The sequence below is a fragment of the Triticum urartu genome, chromosome 5A, assembly GCF_056163025.1.
Source record: "Triticum urartu cultivar PI428250 chromosome 5A, HENAU_Tu73, whole genome shotgun sequence".
NCBI lineage: Eukaryota > Viridiplantae > Streptophyta > Magnoliopsida > Poales > Poaceae > Triticum > Triticum urartu.
Window position 1 is genome coordinate 103,012,832 of NC_141877.1, and position 6,946 is coordinate 103,019,777.

Consider the following 6,946-nt stretch of genomic DNA (forward strand, 5'->3'; position numbering starts at 1 on the left):
CGCACTGCGCGGCGAGCTTCCTCGCCGACCTTGTTGGCGAGGTTCTCCTCTCCGACGAGCCGGCGTCCGACACGGGCAATGACGGCCCCGAGAGCCACCTCATCAGCCTCCTCGATCAGCTCCACGCCGCCAGCGAGCCCGCTGCGGATTTGGAATCTGGTGGCTCCACCGACCCGATGCTTGTCGACCCTGACACTGCATCGCTCGACCCATTCCCCACCAACATGGTAGTCTACGACGAGCCGCCTCCTCGTGAGGAGAGCAGCAAAAGCGCCATCATAGAGGTGCTTGTCATCGGCCACAGTGAGCACTCTGGCGGAGACGCTCACGACCCGCTCAACGCGGCACTAGAAGACCTGACGGCACACATCCCAGAGGACGCTGACGCCGAGATGCTGGAAGCACGCCGCCTCCAGCTCGTCGAGGGCGCCAAGAAGCTGGCTAGCATGAGACTCCTGTCGGAAGCCTACCGGCGCGAGATGGACCGTGCTGTGGGCAGCACGCCGGCTCCCGCGGGGCCCAGCCGCCTTGGCGCGGTCCAGCAGCGTGGCGTAGCCATCGCCAACCTACTCGGGGAAGATCGCCCCGTCTACGCCACGCCCGCAAAGAATATCCAAGCTGCCCAGGCGGCAGCAGAAGAATTAGACAAGTTTGAGGGCGAAGAACGTCGCCTGATGGCGGAGCGCGTCCAGCGGCTCCTTGACGCGGCTGCTGAGCAGCACGAGGCCGGCTGCCGCACTGAGGCGCCCCACCGGCAAAATGACGATATGCCTCCCCACCGTGATCAAGGTGCAACATCCCGGATGCCGACTGGTGACGTCCGCGGGAGAAGAGACAAGGAGCCGGCTGCTAGCCGCAGCCGGACTCGCATCACCATTGAGCGCGACCAAGACGGTCGCCCAAGGGGAGTGGAACGATGGGATGACTGTCCGCCTCCTCCCCCTCGAAGGGAAAGGCGCGTCACCCCGCCGCCTGTTGATCACCCGACACTCGGCGACCTCCTTGGCCGCCGAGAGGGAGTCGGAGAGAATGATGCCCACCACCGGATCGACCGTCTCCACTGGTCCCTGGCGCTAGAAGAGGAAGATGAATTGGGCCTGCCCTATTTCAGCCCCCGCATTCGATATGAGCCTTTCCCCAGAGGGTTCACGCTCCCGAGAGACACGCCCAAATACACCGGCTCCGTGAAGCTGGAGGACTGGCTGGTCGACTACTCCACCGGCGTCAGCATAGCAAACGGTAACAAGCGCGTTGCTGTAAAGTATGTTCCGCTCATGCTCCAGGGCACAACCCGGACCTGGCTGAACAGTCTGAAGCCCCGCAACATCAACAGTTGGGTCGACTTTACCGAAGCCTTCACCCGCAACTTCACCAGCACGTACAAGCGGCCGCCCAAGCCTCACTAGCTCTCCTTGTGCGTGCAAGGCCCCAACGAGTCGACTCGCGACTACCTCACGCGCTGGGCCGAGCTCCGCAACTCTTGCGAGGGCGTGCACGAGGTGTAGGCTATCAAGTACTTCACCGCTGGGTGCCGGGAGGGCACCCTCCTCAAGCACAAACTCCTCTGCGACGAGCCGGCGACCCTCGACGAGCTGCTGATCATAGCAGATAAATATGCCACGGCCGACTCCTCCATGAAGGCGGAAATCCAGGTTGATGCCTTTGGCAAGGTAGCCCCTCGGGCTCCTCGAATGCCGACTGTAGACAGCAGCCGGTGCCAGCAACAGAGCGACAGCAAGCGCAAAGCCATACAGCCGGCTTCCGTAAGCCGGCAGGTGGCAGCAGTCGAAGACCAGCAGCCGGACGGGCAGCCTCCGTCCAAGCGCCCGAAGGGCGGCAAGTCCAGTTGGCTGCCAGCCTTCTCATATGAGCAGGCTCTTGACGCACCCTGCAAATTCCACAGTGGTGCGAAGCCATCCAACCATACCACTCGGAAGTGTCATTGGCTCACCAAGATTGCCAAGGGAGACGGCCTTCTGCCTCCTCCGCCTGCTGGGCAGCAGCCGCCCCCTCCCCCTCAGTAGCCGGCCGTTCAACCAGTCGGAGCCGTACAAGATGATTACCCTGAAGAGCATGGAGCTTATGTCGTGTTCACCAGCATGGCCGACGATAAGCACAACAGACAACAACGACGGCAAGAAGTGAATGCAGTAACATCAGACACTCTGGAGTTCCTGCATTGGTCCGAGAAGCCCATCAACTGGAGTAGAGCCGACCACCCGGATGTGATGCCCAATCCCGGCTCCTACGCCCTAGTTCTGGATGCCACCTTTGCCACTGATAAGCGAGCTGCTCGATTTTCCCGAGTTCTCATAGATGGCGGCAGCAGGATCAACATTATGTACAAAGATACCATGGAGAAGTTAGGAATTAGACAGAGGCAGCTTCAGCTCGGCTGGACGGTATTCTATGGCATAGTCCCTGGCCTTTCCTGCTCACCAATCGGCAAGATCTAGATCGACGTCCTCTTTGGGGACAAGGATCACTTCCGACGAGAGCCAGTCTGGTTTGAAGTGGTGGACTTCAAGAGCCCATACCATGCGCTACTTGGCCGACCTGCACTGGCCAAGTTCATGGCGGTCCCCCATTATGCTTACCTCGAGATGAAGATGCCGAGTTCTAAGGGAATTCTGACCATAACCGGGGACTACAAGAAGTCGTCCGCTTGTGTGGCTGAAAGCAGTCGGTTGGCCGAATCTCTCGTGATTGCAGCCGAGAGGCGGCTTCTTGACCGAGTTGTGGCGATGGCAGGCAAGCAGCCGGAGATGTCACCTCACCCCAAGGACTCGGAAGCCGAGGGCTCGTTCAAGCCGGCCAAAGAGACAAAGAAGATTCCCTTGGACCCGGAGCACCCGGAGAGGTACGCTGTCGTAGGTGCAAACCTTGACAGCAAATAGGAAGGCGAGCTCGTCTTTTTTCTCTGTGAGAATCGGGACATCTTTGCATGGTCACCAAAAGACAAGCTGGGTGTTCCGACGGATTTCGCCGAGCACAAGTTACATGTCCGATATGATGCCAAGCTAGTCAGGCAGCCGTTGCGCCACCTGTCAGAAGAGAAGAGAAGAGTTTTCGGGGAAGAGATAACCCGGTTGCTAGCAGCCGGCTTCATCATGAAAGTATTCTTTCCAGAGTGGCTGGCCAATCTAGTCCTTGTGCTGAAGAAAAACAAGCAGTGGCGCATGTGTATTGATTACACCAGCCTCAACAAAGCCTGCCCCAAAGACCCGTTCGCTTTGCCAAGAATTGACCAAGTAATAGACTCCACAGCCGGATGCGAGCTGTTGAGTTTCTTGGATACATACTCAGGGTACCATCAGATCAAGCTGAATCCGGCTGACTGGCTGAAGACCGCCTTCATCACGCCATTTGGAGCCTTCTTCTACTTAACCATGACATTCGGCTTGAGGAATGCCGGCACCATGTTTCGACGTTGCATGCAGAAGTGTCTCCTCAAGCAACTCAGCAAGAACACCCATGTGTATGTGGACGATGTTGTGGTGAAGACGGAGAAGCGTGGAACGCTGCTAGAAGACCTCAAGGAGACCTTTGAGAACCTGCGCCGATTTCAAATCAAGCTCAATCCGGAGAAATGCGTCTCCGGGGTACCAGCTGGCCACCTCCTTGGCTTCCTGGTCTTAGAACACGGCATAGATTGCAACCCTGTGAAGATCAAGGCCATCGAGAGGATGGAGGTGCCCACCCGACTGCTCGACGTGCAGAAGTTCACCGACTGCTTGGCATCCAACAGCCGTTTCATCAGCCGGCTGGGAGAAGGCTCTCCCCCTGTACCAGCTCATGAAGAAGATCACTTTTTTCGAGTGGAACGACAAGGCAGATGAAGCATTTCTCCAACTCAAGAAGATGTTGACCACTCCACCTGTCCTGGAAGCTCTAACTCCTAAGGAGCCCATGCTCCACTACATCGCCGCCACCAACTAGGTGGTCAGCACAGTCATAGTGGTAGAACGCAAGGAGGAAGGCTAGGCATTACCAGTCCAGAGACCGGTATATTACCTAAGCGAAGTACTGTCAGCCTCCAAGCAAAACTACCCCCACTATCAGAAGATGTGCTATGGCATACATTTTGCCGCCAAAAAATTGAAGCCGTACTTTCAAGAGCACCCAATAACTGTTATCTACACTGCTCCGCTCGCCGAGATCATTGGAAGCCGAGATGCCTCCGGCCGAGTGGCCAAATGGGCCATAGATTTGGCCCCCTACACCATCTACTACCAGCCTCTCACCGCCATCAAGTCACAGGCGCTGGCCGATTTCCTCGTCGACTGGGCCGAGACCCAGTACCTGCCACTGGCGCCGGACTCAAACCCATTGGCGGATGCACTTTGATGGCTCCAAGATGCTCACCGGTTTGGGATCCAACATCGTCCTCACCTCTCCCAAAGGCGACAAGCTCAGATATGTGCTGCAAATCCATTTTGCCGCCTCCAACAACATCGCTGAATACGAGGCACTCATTCACGGGCTCCGGCTTGCCAAAGAACTCGGCATTCGCCGGATCCTGTGCTATGGTGACTCCGACTTGGTGGTCCAGTAGTCGTCAGGCGACTGGGACGCCAAGGATGCAAACATGGCGAGCTATCGTTTCCTCGTACAACAACTCAGTGGGTATTTTGATGGATGCGAGTTTCTTCATGTGCCAAGAAACGATAATGAGCAAGCAGACGCCTTGGCATGAATCGGCTCCACCCGTCAAGGAATACCAACCGGTGTCGCCCTACAATGCCTCCTCAAGCCGTCTGTCAAACCATCGCCAGAATCAGATTATATCTCCGTGTCGGCTCCTCTTGAAGCAGTCGGATCCGACTCTAGAGCTCCAGCAGTCGGCACGGGAATTCTGGCAGGTGGCCCGAGGGCTGCAGCAGTCGCACCCGGCCCAGGGGCTTCAGTGCCCGGCCCGGGAACTGCAGCGGCCAGCCCGGGGACTTCAGAACCTCGCCCGAGGATGGCCGCAGTCGGTTCGGAGACTTCATCGATCCAGCAAGCGACAGCCGACTCCAACCCGCCGCCTCCCGGCCCAACCACCCTCGTCCAAGTTGCAGTCCTGACAATCGAAGAAATCGCAGCACCTTCATGGGCCCAGCCCATCCTCAACTTCCTGGTAAACAAAGAGCTGCCGATTGATGAGATCTCGGCCCGGCAAGTGCAACGCCGGGCAGCAGCACACAACATAGTCAACAGAGAGCTTGTGAGGCGCAGCGTCACTGGTGTCTACTAGCGCTGCGTGGAGCCGGAGCAAGGCCTAGCGATCCTCAAAGACATCCATCAAGGCGAATGTGGCCACCATGCGGCTTCAAGAGCGCTTGTCGCCAAGGCTTTCCTCCATGGTTTTTTCTGGCCAAATGCCCTGGAAGACGCCAAGAGTTTGGTCCATAAATGCAAAGGGTGCCAGAAGTTTCGTTCAAAGCCTCATCAGCCGGCTTCTACACTCAAGACTATTCCCATAGCCTGGCCCTTCGCCGTCTGGGGCCTGGATATGGTGGGACCATTCAAGATGGCGAGAGGTGGCCTGACTCATCTACTTTTCACGGTGGACAAGTTCACCAAGTCGATAGAGGCAAAACCAATCAAGAAGTTGAATGTTCCGACTGCTGTGACTTTCATCTCTGACATCACCGTCCGGTATGGCATGCCACATAGCATCATCACCGACAACGGCACGAATTTCGCCAAAGGTGCCTTGGTCCGTTTATGCGCGTCATAGGGCATCCGACTGGACCTAGCGTCTGTTGCCCATCCGCAGTCGAACGGCCAGGTAGAGCGAGAAAATGGCCTCATTTTGTCCGGCATCAAGCCCCGACTGGTCGAGCCCTTGGGACGATCGGCTGGCTACTGGCTCGACGAGTTGCCGACCGTCCTCTGGAGTCTGCGCACAACTCCGAACAAGTCAACTGGCTTTACGCCTTTCTTCCTCGTCTATGGTGCCGAAGCCGTCATCCCAACGGACATAGAATTTGACTCCCCTCGAGTCACCATGTACACCAAAGAGGAGGCAGAAGAAGCACGTCAAGACGGCGTCGATCTACTGGAAGAGGGCCGGCTGCTGGCACTCAGCCGGTCCAGTATCTACCAGCAGAGACTACACCGATACTACAACCGGAAGGTCAAGCCGAGATATTTCCAAGAAGGAGACCTTGTGCTCTGGCTGATCCAGCGAACAGCCGGCTAGCACAAGCTCTCGGCGCCTTGGGAAGGCCCCTTCATCATCAGCAAGGTGTTGGGCAACGACTCCTACTACCTAATTGATGCTCAGAAGCCTTGAGCGCGCAAGAGGGACGACTCTAGCAAGGAGACGGAGCGTCCATGGAATGCAAACCTCCTTCGAAGATTTTACAGTTGATGCAGTATGTACCACACTACCTTTTGTATTAAAGTACGAAGACTCCGGGTCCCCCGAGAAGAGCTCGGGGACTGCCCTCTTTTATCTATACGATAAGAATTATGCCTATAAGTATGTCATTTCCTTTATACCGATTGGCGCCGGGTCCGACTAGTCGGCCCGGGGACTTGCCGTCTTGAACTATGAAGTGCTTCCTACAGCCGGACAAGTAGTGTGTTGGCACTTAAGCCGTCTCTTGCCAGAAGCCACAGCTCGCAGAGCGACTGACTGGTGGGCAGGAGCAAGGCAGAAAGGGTGCATGCATGAAAAATGACTAAGGACACAAAGCACACTCATAGTTCGAGCCGGTTTCCCGCCTCCTATGACCGACTGTTGAGCAGCCGGCCTACCGACTTCTACTTAACTTGCTAGAATGTTCTAAAAATGGCTTAGTACTTGCCTTCCCAGAAGTAGCTAAGTACTTGACCTAGCCACAGTCCGCAGAGCAGCTGTTCGGCTGGCAAGACGGCAACCAAGGGAAGGCGGCAATGGAAAAAGCCAAAGAACAACAAGCAAGAAATGATAGAACTTGGAATAATATTTACATAA